The sequence below is a fragment of the Sarcophilus harrisii genome, chromosome 5, assembly GCF_902635505.1.
Source record: "Sarcophilus harrisii chromosome 5, mSarHar1.11, whole genome shotgun sequence".
NCBI classification, from domain to species: domain Eukaryota; kingdom Metazoa; phylum Chordata; class Mammalia; order Dasyuromorphia; family Dasyuridae; genus Sarcophilus; species Sarcophilus harrisii.
Window position 1 is genome coordinate 9,303,397 of NC_045430.1, and position 23,729 is coordinate 9,327,125.

Sequence of the window (23,729 nt, forward strand, 5' to 3'; positions counted from 1 at the left end):
GGACATCAGAGTTCAGCACTGGCTCTGGAGGCTGCAGACCATAGCAGCTGTTCACCGGAAGGAGCCCCAGGCTAAAAGGCCTTCTAAAGGCCTGGACATGGCCATCCTGCTCCTGACTCACAGAACATCAGAGGAAACCACTTCTTCTGTTTTTAAGCCCACTCACTTCCCCATCTGCAAAGGGGTAAGGAACCTTCCCTGCCTACTCCTTGGGCTACCCTAGAGAGAAAATGAGCTCTTCCTGAGGCGCTTTAGAAACGAGCTAAAATTAGTTTAACCCATTCTTGAAACTGCTTCTAGGAAGTGTAACTTCAAGGGCACACACAGAAAAATGTCACCAGTATTCTAAAACGCTGTGCAAAAGCTAAGTTTGCCCATGTACAGCCACAAGAAAAGTCACTGGGTTTCTGATACGTCAATAAAACAGCATAAATTAAAGCCCTACATGGCCAGCATTGTGTTCCTATAGAACCTGGAGGTTTGGGGTAGTGGCTATGGGGAGGAGTGGAGCTGAGATTCACCCTCAGACACAGTAGGGAAAGGTCAGACGCCAAGGAATACAATCAATAAAGTTCCATCACTCCTTGTCCAAAAGCAGAAATTGCAATATCGTTATTATTCAAGAAAATCTGTTCTGAGTTAAAGTTTTAATATAATCAATTAATTTACCATGTGCTATAGACAAAAATAAATCACTCTGCTGAAAAAAAAAATGCTAAAATGAGGGCTTTCTTCCTTTCTTTACAAAAGTAAGGGCTTATGAATGTGCAACACGGCATGTACTGTCAGGCTCAGTGGATATGTCGCTTGGTTTGGATGTCATGCTTGTTTTCTCCTTGTTCTTTCCTAGCATAGATGCTGGGTGGGATGGAGGGTGGGATGGGGCAGGAAGTCTTTCTTTTGTATGCCCCTGAATACCCAACCCAGTGTAGAAATAGGCCCAACTCGAGAGCACTGGGCCTAAGAAGCTGAAAGTGTATAAGCACCCATAACTGGACAGCTCCCAGACTTGGGAAGCCCATATAATTACCACCTTGAGCACACGCACCAGTGGGACCGGCTCCACTAGCCACACAAACATACCAGGGCACTGGAGAAGTGAAGTTTCGTCTGGTAAAAGGTCTGGCATGTTACTATCTGCCCAGCCCAATAACAGACATGTTTACGTGCCTTCCATGCACTAGACCTTCCCAGATGTTTGTGGAATTGCAAGACTAAAATTCCGTAGCTAAGCTCAAAAACCTCTGGACCACATGGGGAGAATGATACTAGTTCTGGGTAATCCATCTGGGAAGCGTGAAGGGACAGGCCTCCCAAACAGAGCAACCCACAGGGAACCATTTAGAGAGATTAGGAATAGCAGCACTCAGAAGAGAAGGCTTCAGGGAATGGGAGCCCCATAAGCAAGTATCCGGAGATTTTCATAAGGAAGACAAGAAAGATCTTTTTTAGTGTGGCCCTGAAGGCTGGACCTTAGACCAGTGAGACCAAGATGGATTTTAGCTCAACATAAAAGAATCATCCTAAGTATCGGAGCTGACTAAAAAGCGGAAAGAACAACACTTCAAGGGCTCTGGATCCTGATCCTGAAAGTTTTCCAACTGGTCGACCCTCCCTTCAGAGAGCTTTGGGGGTGTGTCCAATATGAATCACCTATATAGTCTTTTCTCCTTTGGGACTCTCCAGTAGAGATAGATAAGAAATAATGCAGGCTCATCCCTACTGATTTGCCCTAATCCTAACCCTTCCCAAAGCATTCAGCAAAGTCCGATCACTGTCATCGATTACTTAGCTACTGGCTTTTCAGGCTTTTCAGGAAGGGCAGCAGCATACAAATCATGGCAGTGTCCACAAGAGTTTCAAGAAACAGAGTATGAACAACTAAGCAAAAGAGACTTTGTTACCAGCGGCGGCAGCAGCAGCTCATTGCTTTCCCACCATGTTCATAATCCAAAGTGAGAGATGGGCCATTCAGCACCCACAATCAGCATGGCAGCACATCAGATTCACAAGGGGGCAAGTTCTATAGTGAACTGCAAGAAACTTCTGAGTCAAAGATGAGATTGTGTTCTGAGTTAGTGGCAAGCATTTTAAAATAGTCTGATTACTTAAATTTATCAATTGTAGTACAAATGGAAACGATTATTAATAATAGCTCATTTCGAGCAGAACCAGGAGATCATTTGTACACAGCAACAACAAGATTATATGATGATCGATTTTGATGGCTCTCATCAACAATGAGGCAATTCAGACCAGTTCCAATGATCTTGTGATGAAGAAAGCCATCTGCACCCAGAGAGAGGTCTGGGGAACTGAGGGTGGATCACAACATAGGATTCTCACTCTTTTTGTTGTTTGCTTGCATTTCATTTTCCTTCCCATTTTTTTTTCTCCCTTTTGATCTGATTTTTCTTGTACAGCAAGAAAGTTGTATAAATATGCATACATATATTGGATTTAAAATTTTTAAAAATTTTTTTAATTAAAGATTTTAATTTTCTTTTTTTTTTTTAATTTAATAGCCTTTTATTTACAGGATATATGCATGGATAACTTTACAGCATTAACAATTGCCAAACCTCTTGTTCCAATTTTTCACCTCTTACCCCCCCACCCCCTCCCCTAGATGGCAGGATGACCAGTAGATGTTAAATACATTAAAATATAAATTAGATACACAATAAGTATACATGACCAAACCGTTATTTTGCTGTACAAAAAGAATCAGACTCTGAAATATTGTACAATTAGCTTGTGAAGGAAATCAAAAATGCATGTGGGCATAAATATAGGGATTGGGAATTCAATGTAATGGTTTTTAGTCATCTCCCAGAGTTCTTTTTCTGGGCATAGCTGGTTCAGTTCATTACTGCTCCATTAGAAATGATTTGGTTGATCTCGTTGCTGAGGATGGCCAGGTCCATCAGAACTGGTCATCATATAGTCTTGTTGTTGAAGTATATAATGATCTCCTGGTCCTGCTCATTTCACTCAGCATCAGTTCGTGTAAGTCTCTCCAGGCCTTTCTGAAATCATCCTGTTGGTCATTTTTTACAGAACAATAATATTCCATAATATTCATATGCCACAATTTATTCAGCCATTCTCCAACTGATGGACATCCATTCAGTTTCCGGTTTTTAGCCACTACAAAAAGGGCTGCCACAAACATTCGTGCACATACAGGTCCCTTTCCCTTCTTTATAATCTCTTTGGGATATAATCCCAGTAGTAACACTGCTGGATCAAAGGGCATGAACAGTTTGATAACTTTTTGAGCATAGTTCCAAACTACTCTCCAAAATGGTTGGATTCGTTCACAACTCCACCAACAATGCATCAATGTCCCAGTTTTCCCGCATCCCCTCCAACAATCATCATTATTTTTTCCTGTCATCTTAGCCAATCTTACAGGTGTGTAGTGGTAAAGATTTTAATTTTCAAAACATATACATGGATAATTTTTTTAACATTGAGCCCTGCAAAACCTTGTATTCCAAATTTTCCCCTCCTTCCCTCCACCCCCTTCCCTAGATGGCAAGTAATTTAATATTGATCCAAATTGGATTATTTGCCATCTGGGGGAGATAGTGGGGGAAAGGGAGGGAAAATTTGGAATACAAGGTTTTATAGGGGGAAATGTTGGAAAATTATCCATGCATATATTTTGAAAATAAAAAGCTTTAATAAAAGAAAAATGGGAAAAAAATTAGCTAATTTCTCTTCGATTTAACAAAATGCTCTATTTTTTTTTTTTGGGGGGGGGGGCAATTCTGGATTTTAGAATTGCAGGGACTTTAGTCATCTAAGCTTAAATCCTATATCAAATAAGGATCCCATGAGCATGATGATAAGGAAGATGGAGGTCTAGATGTATCGTATGCCAAGTACTTTCTAAAATAATTTGTCATTTGGCACTAACATTAATCCTAGGAGGCAGATAGTATAAGTGCTATTCTGTCCATTTTAAAGATGAGAAAAAGGTTTCTGAGAAGGCCATATATCCAAGGTCACATAATTAATAAACAACCAAATCAAGAACAAACCTCAAGTCTTTGGATTCCAAAGCCAATTCTGTTGCCAGCCATAGCTCTGGGTATCCAAGTTAACCTCCATGCTATAGGGTCACAGACCTGGTACCAGGGCCAGCCTGTTCTTGGGAAAGCTCCATAGTTTGCTGACAATCCAGTGATTTCCCAAAGATGAAATGCTAAGAACAGGTGCCCTGAGGTGATCCCGGGCCAACTGAAGAGAACACCATTATAGACCAGCCTCAAGGAATGGGAGTCAACATGCTCATCTGCCTCTCTATGAATTTATGAAATCCCAAACCGCTCTCCCGAGAAGAAAGATGTCAACTCCTAAGGCAGTAAATGAAAAGGAAAGTCCACTGCAGAGTCTTGAGAGCGCTTACAGAGGTAAAGAAAGATCACTCTTCTTGGCCAACTGTGAACGCAGGCCTGAGCAGAGCACGAGGGAGCATGATGACATTAGAAGCTAAGAAATCCAATTCTGACCACCGATGAGCTCTGGGGAAAATGGCGTCCTTGTCACTCCAATCACCCATTTCTACTTCTAGACTTTGCAGGTGATCCTCCATCAGCTCTGGCAGGGGCGAGATCTTCACGCCTCCATTTTATGGCTGAAGGTACTGAGGTTATGAGAGGGGAGGAAGGGGGTGGGTTTTGAAGCCGCTTCTCCTGACTCCAAGGCCACGGTCTCACCCCACCACACTGCCTTCTCAAGCTGTGTTCTGTCGATGTCACACAGCCGCTGGAGGACCAAATGAGAAAGTGGCCCCCGCCAACAAGGGCACACGCACATCCCTCCGCAGAGGCAGAACCATTTTGAGTCTTTATAGCTCCAGAAGTGGGTGGGCACAGCATGAATGTGCGCAAATGAACTGCCACCTGAATCCCCTCTTCCGTGTCTCCACAACCCCCACCCAACACACTTCACAGAGTGCTCTTGACCACAGTATTTGACAAAGACAATTAGCTCATTACCTGAGGCCCTACAGGTGGGGAAACTGAGGCTCAGAGGCAAAGGGACTTGCTCCTGGTCTCCCAGCCAGTGGGTAACAGAGGGAGGATTCCAACCCCAGTCGTCTCGTTCCCACACCATGCCAGCTCCAGGAGCCAGTGAGATGCTGGGAAGGATGACTGGCTCTTACATAAACCGTTCCTGTTTCCCTTCCAAACACAGGCTGTCACGTATTGCTACAGAAGGGCAGGCAACTTAAGTGCTAGACTAGAAAGCATGAAACCCAAACACAAGCTGGCCCCACTCACCAAACAGTCTTGGATGCACACGAGTCACTGAAACACTCCTGAATCTGTGGAGGAGAAAACGTTCTCGTTAATTAGGATGTCATTTGCAAGAATCCAGCTTTTCCCCAATCCAGCTATCCCAGGCTCATCCTTCCTGACTTAGTCCATCTTCCCCAAACTGCCCAAAGCATCTGGGTAAGCAGGATGGTCCCCCTCCAATAACAGAGACCAAAAAGCCATTTGCCCAAGGACCGATCTACTTCATCCCTCAGTCGTAAACCAATAGGATTAAAAAAGCACCCAGAATTCATCAAGTTCAACAGGTTAAAAAAAACTGCAGCCCAGCAGCCTGATGGACTTCCTTAAGGTCACACTGTGAGTAAGCTCTGACTCAGCCCTTGGGACTTCCCATTCAACCAGACTACTCGGCATCCCTCAAAGAGCACTTTTCAGTGTGAGGAAAGCTTACTGTGTCATATCTCTAAAAAGCTGAACTCATTATCTAGAAACTCTTCCTTAGAAATAATTATTATGTCTATTAACGACTCAAGTTTCTATATAATACTCATCCAGAAACCGTTCCCTAGGTAACCCTATGAGGTGTATGAGTATATATAATTCAAGCATTTTACAACTATTTCACAACAGAAATAATTTTTTTTTTTAAAAGGATGGAAGAGATTAGGGCAAAAAGCTGGTAGTTAGAAAAATTTGACATGAGGGGAAAATTTCAATATGGAAGATTACATACAGTTGGGGGGGATGTTGTACTATTATATAAGCTTTCTTGAAATGGAAAATTTTGTTGAATTTCTTGTGTTCTGATATGCATATAACATTTTACTTTTTCTGTTTTTCTCTAGTTTCTTTTTTCCATTTTCTATTTAAGTTCTAAATAAATACATATACAAAAAAGGATGTTTATATAATACTGTAATAAATAATGCAATATATAATATAAATTATAATAAATACATTGCATTTAAAAAAGAAAAAGAACTTCTTTTATTTATTTATTTTATAATTTATTATAATTTTATTATAAATTTATATTTAATAAATAAATACATAAATGAAATTTATTATGGATTTCTTCAAAAGGTTATTATCAGGGAGGGAATGTCTAGTGAAGGGAATAGCTTGAGCAAAAATTCGGAGGTAGGAAAGCCGGAGCTAGAACCGAGAGTAAGCAGGACTTAAAGCAACACCAGACTAGGGCTAAGTTTCAGAGGCTATGGATGCCTAAAGCAGGAATTTGTACTTAATGAAGTAAACAATGGAAAGCCTTGGGATATGTGGGAGGAAGGGGGGAAGAAACATTTGGAACACAAGGTTTGGCAAAGTTGAATGTTGAAAACTAACTTTGAGTGTATTTGGAAAAATAAAAAAGTAGTTACGATAGAAAGCTATGTGGGTGGTTTGGAGGAAGGAAGGGGTACAATCAGTGCCATCCCCAGAAAGACTGAGTGTATAAAGCAGCATGTGAGATGGAAGGGTGCTTGGGGCACCAGCTACCAGGCCATTGTGGCTGCACCCTAAGAGATGAGAAGGAACAGAGAGAGACTGGTGACCCCAGGGATGGAGAGGATGGAGCAGCACCAAGATGCCCACCGAGGAAAATGGGAGGGAAAGTACGGAGGTGTGGGGAGACAAAGAGCTTATGTTCTGGATACGTGAGCTTGAGGGGCCAGAAAGCCTGAGGTGAATGTCCAACCCAAGGAAGGTATAGGGAGGACAGAGACAGAGAGATGGACAGAGAGAGAGGAAGAGAGAGAGACAGAGACAGAGCTAAAAGCTAAGTGCTTCCAGGAGCACCTACATTTCTAGACAAGGGCAGCTGGGAAATCTGCAGAACAGTCCTAGATGGAAAGCTGAGCAGGACAACAGAGCCAAGCAGGGTTCTAAGAGGGAAGTCAAGGATTAAGTAGGCAGAGAAACTCAGGCAAAATGGGAACGGTTTAGGGACCTCAGAGATCCCTACTCCAGCCCCCATTACAGATAAGCAAACTGTGATTCAGCACAGGACGTGCCCAAGGTAGAGAGTGCAAGTGTGATTCTCCCCACTTTACAAGTAAAGAGACTGAGGTTTAGCTTCCGTGAGGGGCCCAAGATCATCACCACCTCAAACCCAAGCAGTGTGAAGCCATTAGCACCTCCCACGTTTGGCTAACCCAAATATGGCTGTACACAAGAGTACCACAAAACAGGCTGGCCAGCACCAACCTCAGTTGCACAGGGAAGGCTCTCCGGAGAGGGGCCAAAGATGTCCCCCCCAAGACCATCAGGAGTGGCCAGAACGGCAGCCGAGAAGACCGAGGCAAAGCAGGTCTGGCCAAGAGAGCCCAAGAGGTTTGGGCGGGCCCTGCTCAAGACTTACTGCAAATGGTGAGCTTACAAGCAGGACTCTGATAAAATGACTAATTTTAGCAATAATTTCAGAACAAGATGAGCGGCTCGCCTCCAGAGAGCAGACTGCCACACACACCCACTAACACATTTACCCAATACTGGAGGATGACAGAGAGGAAGAAACCGCTCTCTTTTCTGTCCTTTTCCTCTCCTTTCCCCGGCCCCATCGTCTATTTGTGACTCACTCAAAATCAGAACGCTCATTGCTCTCTCTCTCATCTTACTGTCAGCCATTACTCTTCTCCTCTGAGAAGGCCGTCGTGTTTTCCAATTATTGCACTTAACAGCTGTGGGTCCTTGGTTGGCCTCAGTTTCCTTACTTGTCCAATCCTGTGATCAATCCCAAACCCTCCAACCCATTCTGGTCCCAAGGCAGCCTCGCCATTCAGGGGAAGATGTCACCCAGCCAAGTGAACCCAATTGGGAGATTTTTCAAATTTGCTCAAAAGCATCCGTCTCACTTTGGGTGGACAAACAAGACCAAAGGGAGAAAGCAAAAGCTACCGGCCTATCAATTCCTGACCCTGGGCAAAAAGGATGAGCACAGAGCCCTTTCTAGGGGATTTTACATCTCCCTAGATGCATCTGTCCTCCAACCTCAGCCAAAGGCACATGTGACACCCCACTCACCCACCCAAAGGAGCACTTCTCAGTTCCTTGTTCTGGGAGTCTGCAGCCCAGCCTCCCCAGCCCAGCCTCTCCACATCATGCTTCCTTTACATATTCCTTACACTTGTGAACCAAGAGAGAATGAATGCACTTAGGAATGAAAACTTTGGAAGAGGGGCCCCAGGAAGACCCTTTTAGAGCCACCACATCTACTCCAGCCTTCCAGAAGATCCAGAACTTTGCTTAGCTTTTCAGACTTCATGGTTTAAAAAGAAAAAAAAAGTTTTATTAATTTATTTTTTTTAATCTGCACACAAAACATCTGTAATAAACATCTGTCTCACTTTGGGTGGACAAACAAGGCCAAAGAAAGAAAGCAACAAACAGCTAACGGGCCACTAATTCCTGACACCACAGATTACACCAAGTATATGGGCCTGACCTTGGGAAAGGTTCCCTAAAGGGCAGTCCAGGACCTGGAATCAGGAACACACAAGGCCTCATTCTGGCTCTATTGCTTTGCTTCAGTTTCCTCAACTGTAAAATAAAGCACCTGCTTAGTACAGTCTGGCACCCAGCAGGAACTTGATAAATGCTTCTTCCCTTCCCTTCCCCTTCCAGGATCTCAGCTGCTCTTCTGCAAAATAGGGGGACTGAGTTATATTTGTGATCAAGGACCCTTCTCAGCTTTACATGTATGTTTAGGAACTCAAGCAGAAAGAAACCCGGATGGAAAACAGCAAGTCATTAATCACACGGGAATGACTCCATTTCCTGAGCAGGATTAAGGGTGGGAGAGGGGTTCTAAAGGGCTCTTCACAACAGCTCCAGGACAAGGATGTATCATCCATGGTCCATCCCCTGTGAACACTAATCACAGGCTCAGGATCTTAGAGGCAAGGGACCAGGGATCAACTTGCCCATGAAGGTCTACCCTATCTGAGACTCAGGAAGGGGAGGGAAGAGGATCAGTGACCAGGGATATGGGGGGGTGAGGCCTCTCGAGCTTCCAATTTCCTGACCGCCCTCCCCCCAACCTGGAAGAAATTCACATCACCAGGAACACAGGAGCCTTCTTGGATGTTCTTGTGACATTTTTTCTGACCTGACCATATGGTGATTTCATTCTGACGTAGAGAATGTTCCCTGGCTCAGAAACAGGTCACTTCCCTCTAAAAACCAACACCCCCAGACCTGCTCAGGTGGTACAAGGCAGCCCCACAATCAAAGGGATGAAACTGTGCCTTGAAGGGAACTTCCATTTCTTCCAATTCTCAATTTCCAAAAGCTGTAAAGATGGCGGGCACACAAGTCTCTGCCTAACTGTGCACTGTCCACTTAACTGGATGAGATCCAATTCATTAGTTGCTTGAGTTACACACCCAATGACCCAATTCTGTTGAATAATCTCCAGAGCCAACTTCATCTGTGGAAGTTTCAGGATGACATCAAGAGTACCTCTCCTACACATGAATAGTGGTTCACAGGACTCTCTTACTACTGCAAGATAGGGGGTACAAACATTATCAACCCCATTTTATAGATGAAGAAACTAAGGCTCAAAGGCCCAGGGCCAAGGTAAAATACTGCTGAAAGCCTTCTTACAGCCTTTCTTTCACTTCAGGAGCACCAAGAAAGGCTACCTCTTGTAGCTCCTCCCTACCATGAATTTATACCGACCCTACTGCTCTGGCCACTTATTTTTCTTTTTAATGATAGCTTTTTATTTTCAAAATATATGCAAAGATAGTTCTCCACATTCACCCTTGCAAAGCTTTATGTTCTCTATTTTTTTCCCTCCTTTCCCCTTCCCCCTCTCTTTAGACAGCAATTAATCTAGTACAGGTTAAACATGTACAATTCTTCTAAACATTTCCACGTCTATCATGCTGCAAAGATAAATCGGATCAAAGAGTTAAAAAAGGAAAGAAAAAATAAGCAAACAACAACAAAATACTATGTTGTGACCTACATTCAGTACCCATGGATACAGATGGCTCTTTCCATCACAAGTCTATTGGAACTGGCCTGAATCACTTCAATGTTGAAGAGAGTAATGTCTCTCAGAATTGGTCATCCTATAATCTAGTTGTTGCCATATATAATGATTTGATTCTGCTCATTTCACTCAGCATCAGTTCATGTAAGTCTCTCCAAGCTCTAAAATCATCCTGCTGGTCATTTCTTACAGAACAATAATATTCCATAACAATCATATACCATAATTTATTCAGCCGTTCCCCAACTGATGGGCATCCATTCAGTTTCTTGCCACTACAAAAAGGGCTGCCATGAACATTTTTGCAATGTGGATCCTTTTTCTGGCCACTTTATTAAAGAGAATATTTTACATTTCCAGTTCTTTCATATTCAAATATGGAATGGTTTGAAATTTCAAGATGAAGGTGATCCTAGAAATTATCTTGCCCATCTCCTCCTCCCTGGGGCAGGCTCTGCTTCAGCAATCCCAGAGAGCCAGGGACTGTTGTTCTAAAGGTCACGAGCTCCAAAGAGCACATTCTACAAATTAATATGTACCTTGCCTAGCCCTACTACCCTGAAATACTGGGGTCAAACCCGGGCACTCCTCAGTGATGGAATCTGCTGCAAATGTGCCTGTGCCCAAGGTGCTCTGTAGTCAAGTCCCTGGGAATCTGGGGTTTCTTGAAGAAAAAGCCCAATAACCTTCATTTGCTCTTTCCCTCAGCTGGCTGACTGGGCTTCTTCTCATGACAAGGGCTACAGCAGCTTCCCTATCATTCTGCCAGATTCTGGGAACTCCTCAAAAATGACTTGCAAGCAAGATAATTGTTTAAATATGTATGCATATATTGGATAAAACATATTTTACCATGTTTAACATATATTGGACTATTTGCCATCTGGGAGAGGGGGTGGAGGAAGGGAGGGAAAAATTGAAACATAAGGTTTTGCAAGAGGTAATATTGAAGAATTATTCATAAAAAGCTTGAATTAAAAAAAAAAATCAATCCACATGACTACTCTCTCATTGCTACAAAAGCTTTATGAGTATAACCTACATACACATCAAGGACATCATTAATAAAAATGTAAAAAGAGAGTCAACTTTCACAAATGATATTGACCAACACAACACATATTTGTGATCATTAAAGTAATAAAAAGATGCAGAAAAATTCTACTGTATTTATTAAAAATTGAATATTAAATATTTTTAAATATTAAATACTAAAATATTAATATTTTCTTGAATATTAAAAAAGTTTTTGATTCAGAAAAAAAAGAAAAATGATTTACAAACAAAGGCTCTTTTTGTGGGGGCTAAGAATTGGAAATTGAGAAAATGCCCATCAATTGAGGAATGGCTGTGGTATGACTATAATGGAATATTACTGTGCTGTAAGAAATGACAAGAAGGATGACTTCCGAAAAACCTAGAAAGGCTTATGGGAACTGAGGCAAAGGGAAGTGAACAGAACCAGGAGAATATCGGACAACTGTAACGGCAACAAAGAAAGGTGAATGACTTAACTATTCTTGGCAATACAATGATCCGAGACAACCCCAAAGAACTCACGAGGAAATATATTATCTGTCTCCAGAGAAAAAATGGATATTGCTTGAATATAGAAATAATAGGTTGTTTTCCATTTTCTTTTTCATTTTTTCTTTTATTATATAAAATGACTAATATGGAAATGTTTTAATATAATCGCACATGTATGATTTATATCTGATTACTTCTCAAGAAGGGGGAAGGATAGTCAGGAACTCACAAACTTAAAAAAAGTTTTTTGAATGACTAGCAAAAATTTCCCTAAAATTTTGAATTATGCAACCAAGAATTTCCACGTGATCAGACAACCCCATTGCTCAATCCTTACGAGGGTATGAAATGGGGGGGGGGGGGTAGTTTTCTAGTACTTCACTCCAACTAAGCAGAAGCATCCTGCTCACACTGGAGCATTTCTGGTTTCACAAACTCTCCCATTCACTCAACCAATCAATAGATTTCTTCAGCATTTACTGTGGACAATGTTGCCCTGGGCTAGGAATGAGGCCAGGAATAGGGCAACATGCTACCTGGGACCCAGGGAGGCTAAGGTCTTCTGACGTTTCACCCTGACCATAAGATGACTCTGATTTGCAAAGACTGTACCAGGGTTGGGCAGGTCCCACCAAGTCCAAAGGCTCTGCAGGCAGGTCTGGGTGAGGGCCCGTGTGCCCGTCCCAAAGGTAAGGCATGGGGCTCATCACCAGACTTAAGGCTATACTGGGCCACAGGAATGCCCCAAGACTACCTACATAAGAAAAAGCAGCTGTCTAGGGAATATTCACATGGAGGAAATCCAGGATCATGAAGATTAAAGACATCTCACCACAAGAGTGGGAGTGAGGGGATAAGAGAGAAGTCTCTCGAGGCCAAATGGGGACTGAACTGGGTGGGAAGAGCACTGGATGGGCACTGGTGACTGCTGTCACACACGGACAGCTGAGGACACTCGGAGCTGGGTAAGACCACTGAGATTTTCCAACTCCTTCATTTTAAAGGAGAAACTTAAATCCCCAAGATGTTAATGAGGCACTGAGGCAGGTGACAGTCTGTGTCTGGAGGGGTGAGTACCTGGGGTCTGGGCTTACCCACAATTCCTATTCCCCAGGGTCCTTGCCTCAAACCTGAGAGGCCCTCAAAGGTCAGGCTAATGTTGGGCCCTTTTCCTGGAGAGGATCTCCTTATGTAGTGGGAAGGTGGGATCCCAGCTCAGCTGCTGCCTTAAATTGACAAATCTCCTCCCCAGAAGTGCCGCCTTCTCTTCACAGCCCAGATCACTCTTGTCTCCCAGAGGTCTTAATATTTTAACTTCCATTTCACTGAATTCCATTCGTTTCTTCATGAAAGCTGCACTTCAACGCCTGATCACAGTATGAGGGGGTGGGCCCCTGGGTCCTCAGGGGCCTTGCCAGTGGAGCCCAAGCCCCAGCAAGGCTGCCCAAGCTTGGTTCAGGTTTTTGACCATTTGGGTAGCTTCATTTCAATATAGTTCCTCTCTTTGTAATCCTGCTTTGTTTAGCTTTTTTGTTTAGTTGAGAAACGCCCCATCCAGGCTGCCTCCTCGCTGTCCCTGCCACAAGCGGCTCTAGCTCCCCAGGGCTCTTCCACACCTGGAATGCTCTCTTCCCTCCTCAGCTCCAGCTCCACCCTCCAACTCAAACCCCAGCTGCTTACAGAGGTCAGCCCTTGGTGCCCCTTCATGCCAGGGCCTGCCCTCTGGTGACTGTCTCCAATTTCTCCCACCTGCAACTTCTTCATTCATAATTGTTTTCCATTCTCCCTCCCTCCAGTCAGAGACTGTCTCTTGCCTTCTGATGTAGGCTTGGCACAGTGTCTGGCACACAGAAGGGGCTTAATAAATGCTTGCTGAAGGACTAACATTAGAGCTGCCTCAGTTTCCCTTGACTCCCAAGGATTCTGAGGACTTGCATGCATATGTGTAGTGATGGCCTGTATGTACAGCTGGGGGAAGCCCAGCCCATCACAGAGGCAGCTCCTTAGCAGGATGGCTACAAGTGATACATTTTTTGGCCATAACTCCCAGCGCCCCCCACTCGGTCTAGCAGGAACAGCCAACCACAGGAGCAGAGGATGCATGCTCCCCCACCAAAGTCACTGATTCTTGAAAAATTAAGCAATGAGAGTTCTTGGGATCCATTTCCCACCTGCCTTTTGACTGTAAATGCACTTGAGGACAGAGACTGGGTTGTTTTTCCTCTTGCTAATGTCTGCTGAACTAAACTGATGAAGAAAAGGAAAATGCAAAATCTAAGGCACTGCCCCAAGTGCTGTGCCCACAGTGCCATGGCCCGGAAGTTGGCAGGCTCCAGCGCTGACCCACCACAGAGGTTCCCACAACACATCTAAATCTGAATACCTTCTGATCCGCCTGCCTACCATGTTCCCAGCTTCCTCCTCCGCCTCCGGGTCTGCTCTTTTGACATCTGCTGGAAAGGCCAGAGTCTTCAATAGAAAAATGTCTTTGGGAGCTCAAAGTACAAGTCATACCAGAGGACAGAAGGAACGGCAAGTTCTCTGCATATTTTCAGTGGCCTACATTGGCCCAGAGGCATGTTCTCCCAGGGCAGGAATGAGGAAAGAGCTGTTTTGCAGGATCCCCCCCCCCCATTCCCCTTGCTCATCTGCTTGTCCCTCGGTGCCTAGAGCACCTCCCCAGAGCACTGCAGCAGCACTCTTTGAAGTCATCGGAACCCAAAGTCCACACATCGGAATCCAAAGCCTTCAAATCACGATGATCTGGCAGACAACCTGATAATCCGCCCCTCTTGTCTGATAGAGGAGGGAACTAAGCTCACTAAGACCACTGAGTTGGACATCAAACAAGGAGGTGACCCGGGTCTTTTCCATGACAAGATGCTGGTAGGAAATATGACAGAGCACTTATGTAAATGTTCTTGGAGGAAGACTTCCCAGCACAGGTGAAAGGGATAAGAAGAGAGGAAAAGGAGGAGTGTGGGGAGAGAACCAGACTTAGAGTCACAGCCCATAGAGTCAAATCCTGATTCTGCTACTTGTATTACTTGTGTGAGCTCAGGCAAGTCACTTCAACTCTTTGGAGCCTCAGTCTCCCCATTTCTAAAATGGGAGTGTTGGGCCAGATGATCTCTAAGATCCCTTTCTGTTCTAGAGCTGATTTGGTGTGACCATTTCTAGTCTGGAATTGAGACATCCTCTCAATTCAAATTACTACTGAACAGAGCTGGTGTCCTCCTCTTCAATGCTTAACAACTAGGCTTGGGCAAAAACATCATGGTATGACAGAAGGATGCTGGCCCTGCAATCAGAAAACCTGGACCCGATGGGCAAGTCACTGAAATGCTTCAAGGTGCCATTTTTTCCATCTGCAGAACTGTAGGAAGCTAGTGCACAGGGAGGGTTTTAGGGAGTTTGTAATAACATTTACAAACAATATCCATGTGACATTATCTCCAGATCTCAACCTCTACATCTATAAAACAGAGATAACGATCCAAGCCAGGGCAAGCGGCAGGAACTGAATCCTAATCGGGGATACAGGACCGTCTGCACCAGGAGACAAGAGACAGACGCAGACAGAAGCCCTTTGGCCCTGGAGCTTCACGGGCCATTGAGACCACCTCACTTTGTAAGCTGACAAGGACTATGTAGGCACTCGCTGTCACTCTTGCCCAAATCATTCACTTCCTGGATCCTTGGTCATCGACAGACCTGTGCTGGTTAGTGGCAGAAGTGACTGAAAGAAGGCACAGGAAAGCCCTCTTGTAAAATAAGTGTGAAAAAAAAGGCAGTTGTGAAGAAGAGAAAACCAAGAAACCAAGTCACTCACACCTGAATTCATCTAGTCGACAAGACTTCAATGGCTCTGACGCGAGCTGGCAGTCTCATATGTTGGAAAACAGAAGTACTCTGAATGCCCAAATTCTTTTCCTGAACCCAAAGGATTCCTATTTCTGGGCAGCTCTCCAGCTTGAAGAGCCCGTGGGGAAAGGCTGGGGGTGAGGGGAAACAGCAGAATCCCTCTGACTCCTCCATAGACATAGTCCTTCCCTATTAAACCCAGCCTCCATTGTTCCCTTCAGCTGGACATCTGGGGGGTGGCAGATCTTGGAATCACTTTCTGTCATGCAAATGTTTATTCCTTCTACCACTCTGGCTGTGTACACTAAGGCCTAAGGAGGCCTTTGCCAGAAGGTGGTACAGGAATGCTTAGAATACAAGAACAGTGTTCTAAAAGATCACTGGACACAACCGTCCTCTCATCAGGCGTCTGGGGCCTGGTCTGGTGTTTACAACACTGTCCACTGGGAAGGAGACAAGAGCCAATGCAGGACTAAGAGCAGAGTTGCTGCCCCCACTGCCAGATCCAAGCTGTCTGGCTTCCCATTTTTTCTTGGAGGAGAGTTTGGTGGGGAACAGAGCAGAAAATGACCATAGGTAAAATATTAAATCACAAGAGAGCAGTAACTAGGGAGGGACAACCAGATCTCTGTCCCTCTCCGTGAATCAGCATCCCTCCAGCAAACTGGCCCAAGAGGGAGGGGAGATGCAGTTTCTTCTATGGGACTCATTAACCACAAGCCCAACTACCAAAGGTCTGGTGGCAACCGCTTCCGTCTGGCCCAAAGATAAGCCGAGTCTAGGCCAGGGACAGAGATGATGTTTCCATTGTCCTTTCCAGTTGATACAATGCTTTCCTCCCTGACATCCAGAACATAAACATGGCTGCAGAATCTTGGAGTTGGATGAAGCTGTAGAAACAGACTCTCTAGTCCAGATGAGAAAGCTAAAGGGAAGGAATTTGGGAAGGAATTTTGCCCACAGTTACACACAAAGTTGGAGTTAGGGCACCAGGATGAGACGGACAGTCCTAGCCTCACTGTACAGGTAAGGTCCCTGAGGTGGACAACTCGTTCATGGTCCCACAGCTCCGCCATATCCAGAGCCAGGCATTGATGACCAATCCCAAGATTGGAGCCCCGCTGGGCTCCCCTCCCTCAGACGGCAACGGCTCTTCTTTGAGCAGGGAAAGGATTCTGAGCCCAAGGCCAGGAGGCTCTGCAGGGAGCAGACAAAAGCCAGGGAAGCCCACTTCTGGCTGCCTTTTGTCCTGATTCTGTGAGCCAGGCAGCTTTCCTCCAAAGGGAAGACAATGTCCTGGGCCAATGGAAGCCTCCGTCTTGGAGTCTGGTCCCTGACCCTGCATGGTGGGGGGTGAGGGCCTTGATGACCTAGCTCATAGACCTTCAGAGGACAGTTCTCAGAGATTTGGGCAACAGGTAAGGGGAGATCAGGGCGGGAAGTAAGGGAAGGCTTCCATCTAACCAGTCTGGTCCTGCATTCCCTGGGTGCCAAAAGCCACACTGAGCACCAGAGAGGCTGAGAGAAAAGGGGACCTCACACCCCCACTCAGGGGGCTTACACTCTCACTACGGAGACAACATACAACAGCATGTTCAGCTGTAGGGCACTCAGAAGAGATGACATAAGCAAATCAGATGGATAGTCTGCCAGGGAACTGCAGGCCAGAAGCAGGGTGGGCAACCGGGTCTTTGGTAACTAAGGGGACACAGGGAAGGCCTGGAAGGGCTCCTCAGGAGAAACAGGATCCTCAACCATGAATTGCATGACAATTCTAATAATTCTTGGCTGCTCTAGTGGGACAGCACAAAGAGGCCTAGGTTCAGATCCCAATTCTTCCTACTTGTGAACCATCTGCCCTTAGGGAAGATGGTTCTCTCCTCACGGTGCTTCCTTATCCCCACAGAGGAAGGATGATCAGGTTCTCCTAAACTATAGGATCAATTGTGAAGATTGAAAGATCCTGCCTCATTTTCCCTGTGTATCCCTTAGTGCTCAGCAGAAGAGCCAGGGCCAGTTAAATATGACTGTAGATGAGGTCAGAAATGAATCAGTTAATTAGCTTTTCACAAAACAACTCTATCCTGTTTTTTTTGTTTTGTTTTGTTTTTGTTTTTTTTTTTACAAAACAAACTTCTCCCTTAACCAGGTAGCCTCCTCCAAGGGGAGCCTCCATTCTGCAGGGCAACCATGTGGGAGAGGAATATACACAAAAACCAAGCAGGCTTCGGGCTCAGGGTTACCTCTGCTAGGGCTCTTCCCAAAAATCATCATAAAAACTATTTACCATTCCCAGGGAATTAAGAATTGGATGGATACAGTGGAAAACAAGAACAAATAGTCCTACCTTCAGGAAATATATACTCGATAGGGAGAAGAACATGGACAAATAAAAGTATACATAGACACAAAGGAAATACCAGCAAATTTCAAAGAATGGATGGGAGAGCCCATGGCATTCTGGGAGGAGGACAGGGAGATGGGGAGCAGGGGGCGTCTCTGGCAGGAGACAGTACATGAACTGAGCCTTGAAGGAGGCGGCAAAAACTTTCAAGAGGTCTGGAAGTCAGTAAGAAAGACAGCATGGTTTGGCCACAGTGTGAGAAATGTAGCAATGTGGTCAGAGCTCTAAGGAGCAAGAGAACTCTCAAATGGCTTTAATATGGAAGAGGAGATCATAATTTATCCTAAGGAAAATAGGGAGCCACAGCATTTCTTAAGCAATAAAATAACCCAGTTAGGACTCTACTTTGGGAACACACTTTGGAAGGAAGCTGTCTAATGGGTGAGGAAAGGTGGGGACAAGCCTATGATCATTAAGTGGACAATGGTGAGATAATCACAGTCTGTGAATTCACTCATTTCACAAGCATGTATTAAGTCCGACAACAAAAACCAGCCTCTGTGTTTCAGGAGTCGGGTGAAACTATGATGTTGCCAGTTGGAAAAAGATGCAGCCCAAGAGCACAGGGGAGCAGACCGACTTCTGAGGTGATACCAATTTTTTGCCCTCATTACAATCAGCTTTTTTTAGATAAAAGGAAAGAAGAAAATGGGCCCAAAGGAGCCCACATTTTGGATGGGCTAGTAAAGGAACACAGAGGAAAGCCCTACATTCATTGTCTGGATTTTCTGAGCCCTGCCTTATGATAGTTTAGGGCTATGGAGTAAGGCTTGGTTTAATTTTATACATTTATTTCACTGTTTGTATTGATGACTATTAAGTTTATAATCAAAAAATAATTTTTTTAACTGGGCAAGAATATGAAAGAGTTCCCAAGATCCATCACCACTATTGAAGAGAAAAATGGTTCCAAGGACAATCTATTGATCATGAATCATCTTTATATTAAGAACAGTAAAATATTCATTTGTTATTTTATTTTAAAGTCTTCAGGGAAATCTACTAAAAATATTCATTTCCAAGGGACATAGTAAGATGCCCAAGTCAGGAGATTTTAAAGTGTTGGGTTCCAAAAGCCAGGAAGGACACAATCTCGCATCACTTGAATCCCCATAATTCCCCTTTCCCTTGACTTTTCCCTTTTGATTTGAAGTAAAACTAGAATACCTCTGTAGCTAAATAATGATTTCATACAAATAGTAGAAGAGAATTAGGGTTGGGTGAAAAAATGCAAGAGAAAACTAATGATATGATTTGCCCCAAATTGAAGATGGCAGCCTTTACTGGGGGATAAAACGCTGGATTGGGAGCCAAAAGACAGAGGTTCACATGCTGCTCAGAAGATATTTCTGCCCATGTGACCAAATCACTTGACCTGAGCCGCAGTTTCCCCACTTGAAAAATTGGGGATAATAATAGCACCAATCTTCCAGGATCACTGTTTAAGTGAAACAGATAATCTTTTTTTTTTTTTTAGGCTGAGGTGATTGGGATTAAGTGACTTTGAACTTGGGTCCTCCTGACTTCAGGGCTGGTGCTCTATCCACTGCACCACCTAGCTGCCCCAAAACAGGATAATCTTAAAGCATTACTTGATGATGAATTTATTATGATTAGCACAGACTATAATTAAGAATATACAATACTCTCCTAAAGAATGAGCCTGACACTTTTGTAATCTTTGAAAGCACTATAAGATAGGAATTCTATTTATTGGTGTTGTTTTAAACAAGTAACAAAAGAGATGGAGAAACTGATTCTCACAAGACTTTGCCCACAACCACACGAGTGCTCCATGGCTCCATGGAGGCAAGACTCCACCCCAGAGATGTCCTCCTTCCAAATCCAGTGTTCCTTTCACCACATCATTATATTCTCAATTACATGATGCGACTGACCTGAGAATCCAAGTAAGCACAAACAGCAGCAAACTCATGGACACCAACAACTCACCCTCCTAGACAAAAACCTCTGGGAAAGTCAGGAAGCCACCTGGGAAACATCAGGCTGGGCCACAACCTCTCGGCATCCCCCCTCAGAGAGTTTTGAATGGATACATGACCTAGTCAGAAAAGTCATATCAAATGGAAGGAGATTCTTTTCACAATCCAGGCAAGGGAAGATGAAATAACTAAAGATAAAGATGATCAGAAAAGAAAAACTAAGTTTTAAAAATAAAAAAGCTTTAATTTAAAAAAAAAAGAAAAGAAAAACTAAAATTGGAAAGGTCTCTGATGAATGGGAGGGGGGAGCAGATTCTAGTCCTGCCTCAGAATTACTGCACCGAGTCCCAGGGAAGTTAGAGATTTCCCTGACAAGGAGAGCACCGCCATTTTCCTCTCTATTTCAGTTCATTTCCCAAAATGCCAATAATTAAAGGATGGGAGCAGACAGTTCTCAAGAGAAGAAAAGGTAGCAATTGATAACCATGTAGAAAATGCTCCCCAATCGCCAATAGTAATTGATGCGGTGAAGTAAGGAGAACAACCAATCCAAAGCCTGTAAAGCTGTAAAGGTCATTTCTGACTGGGAAGACTAGGACACTGCTGCTGAAACATGTTTCCTTCCTGTTATCGGGAGGGGAGGTCCATGGGGGTAAGATGAGACCCAAAGGCTCAGCCACGACCAAGGGACCAACTGGTTTTGTTCCAAGAGAAAGCTTTTTATGAGGGGAGGAGAGTAATGAGGATTGAGGGTGCAGCACAAATGATGCAAAAAAGAAAAGTAAATCAAGGAAAGAGTTTAAAAACACAAGGAAGAAAGCCAAAGGAAAGTCAGAGAGGGCCATACACAGGCAGAGCCATGTTGGTGCTACCTTAAGCGGAACATATAAACAAGCTGAAGGCAATGGTCACAGTCTCGTTCACAGGCCTCGTTCTGAATCTTGGTAAATGGAAATGCCCGTGTCTGTCAAGTTCCCCATTTCTGGAAAGGTTTTCCTTTGATCCAGTGGTTCAGATCTTGCCCATGCCTAACAAAGTTCAATCTCAAGGTGAATCAGCTAAGAAATTGTCTCAAGGCTTCGTCTACTCCAGCATGAGTGGTGTGAGGGTATTATGAGTGGACACACTCACTTCTTCCTAACGAGGTAAATTAAACATCCCCAAACCCTATGGACTTTTTTGTACAACAGCCCACTGGATAATCCTCTAATATCGTATTCCCAAAGAGACAAGAGACCCTGCTCAACTGGATCCGCTTAGATCAGCTAAGCTGCCCCTGGACACCAAACGAAGTCCCAAATGGCCAGGAAATGGATCATTAAAATACCAGTTGACTATGGGAAACAAAAAAGGGGAAAACACAAAAGCAATGAGCCAATAGGCTCATAGCTCAGAATGGTATTTTCCTCAGCACAATCACAAGCAGAGCTAGTTATAATCCATCGCAGAAATAAAGCTACATCTACATAGCTCAGGTTTTAATTTATCAAAAGAAACTTTAAGATGGGTCCATGATAACCGGCCAAAATCAATAATAATTTCTATATAGAGGCAATAACGTTCTATTAATGATTTTCAGCACTAGCCTTTTAAAAGAAGTCTATTAATGTTTTGTTAAGAAAGGCAGGGAAAAAGAAGGTAAACCTAAACACTCCCTTAAAGTTTTAACATATTGCAAAACATGCTTTTAGGTTCCTTACATCTGTTGGAAATCAAAACAAATTGTTTAAACTAACTTGGTCAAGAAACAAAGCAAGAAGGCTCCCTCAGCCGCCTCTCCCTCCCCCACTCCATCCACTTCCCACTCCATTGGCTTCATACCATCTCTGCTTTGCAGGGATATCAGGCTGTGATGGAGGGTGGCCCCAATCTAGGCTGGAGCCAAGAAAGGCAGAGCCTTCCCCCCTTCTCCTCGCCTCACTTCCATTAAATGGGGTTGGCTACATCCAGCCATGTGCAATATTCAACGAAGCCCAGACACTTATTGGATTGATTAGAGATCAACTCAGTCCAATCCTCCAATCCGCCCCCCACCACAAACACACACTTTACATATGAAACAAATGAAACAAAAGGCCAGAAAGATGACTGGATTTGGCCCCGACTAACTGGGGCTGCACACTGCACCCAGAGTGACAACGTAGCAAGGGTGATGACAAATATTGGAGGGAAATGGGAGCCGGTCACCCTCACGTACAGCTAATGGAGACAACCACTGTGAAGGGTAATTTGGAAGAAACTGTGCAAGTCCCAGCGACACCGCTACTATCATATGGCCCCAAAGAAAACATGTGAACAAAAACACGCACAGTGTACTTGTTACTGGACAGAAACCCAGCCTGAAAACACCGCCTGGGGATGGGAGAACCCACTCAAACAGGAAATGACAATAGTAACAGATTTGGAGAAGCTTAGGAAGACTTATATGAACAGATGCGAGGTGAAATGAGCAGAGCCGTGAGAACAAACATACCTTCGAGAAAATCAACCAGGAAAGACTTGGGAATTTGAGGCAAGGGCCAACCATGTCTGAAGATGTCTGATCATTGGGGCAGCTACATGGTGCAGTGGACAGAGCACCAGCCCTTAAGTTAGGAGGACCTGAGTTCAAATGTGGCCTCAGACCCATAACACTTCCTAGCTGTGTGATCCTGAGCAAGTCACTTAACTCCAATTGCCTGGGGGGGGGGAGGGGATGGGGGGGAGAAGATGACTGATCATGGTGGAGATCTTGCCCAAGAGCGGTACATTTCAGGGCACAGACCATGAGCTAGGCTCCTCTGCTTCTAAAGGAGGTACAACAATGAAACAGAATAAAACTAATAATTCCTAAGGCGGTTTCAAGGGGACATAGATAAGCAAGGTGGCTTTGTTATTAACACATGAAATTTAATACACATTTTTAAAAAACCAGAAGCTCCGTTTCAAATATCCTTATTCTACTTTTATGTTCTTTGGCTATTGAAATATTCATGTGTTAACTTTTTAAAGTTCCTAAAGAAACTTTTTTTTTAAGTTTCTTATTTACTACAGTAATGTGGAGGATGGAGCAGAGCACCAATCGGGGCTCTCAGACACAGTGTAATGGATGCTTAGGGTGAGGATGCAGCTCAGGACCTGAGGTCACAGGCAGGCCGGATATTTCTTATCTTTAGTTGGCTCAGCAGCAGAGTCAGGAAAACAACATGCACGATGACCGCAACGACATAAACAGAAAGCACGGGTGGGAAGTGGAAGGCCGAGTTCCAAGGAAGGGAGGCCTAAATTCACCTTTCTCCTGTCCTTACCAAGCTGGGAACTCTGGGTGAGGAACAGGGCCTATGTCCAGTCAGGTTCAACTGATATGTTTGTGCTGTTTCTCTTCACCCTCCCCCTTTTGCTTTTTTATTCTTTCTTACAGAAGATGGCTCTCGGGAAAGGAGGGAGGACAGGGAAAACATGAAGAAATGAAAAGGGTATTGAAAAAAAGTAGCAATGCAAAGTTGTTCAAAAAAGGATTATCCAGTTAAAGAGACGAAGCCTTCGTGGTTTCGGAGAAGCCTGGGAACACCTGTTGCAACTGATGCTGAACAAAACAAGCAGAAGCAGGAAGACGATGTAGATACACAATATCAACAATATTATAAAAACAAACCACTCTGAAAGCCATTTTGCCCATGATTAAATGTGACTCCAGGGAGATCATGGTGAGACATACT

The 23,729-nt window shown here is 44.1% G+C and overlaps 1 protein-coding gene across 4 annotated transcripts in view; it reads right to left on the reverse strand.

Annotated features, from left to right (window-relative positions):
• The window catches only part of PACSIN2 (protein kinase C and casein kinase substrate in neurons 2), a 144,094-nt gene that overhangs the window by 99,405 nt on the left and 20,960 nt on the right, over positions 1–23,729 (reverse strand). For all 4 annotated transcript variants that reach the window (XM_031938023.1, XM_031938024.1, XM_031938022.1 and 1 more), the window contains exon 2: positions 5,295–5,338. The gene's annotated coding sequence lies outside the window, so the exon portion shown is untranslated. The remainder of the gene's footprint in view (positions 1–5,294; positions 5,339–23,729) is intronic.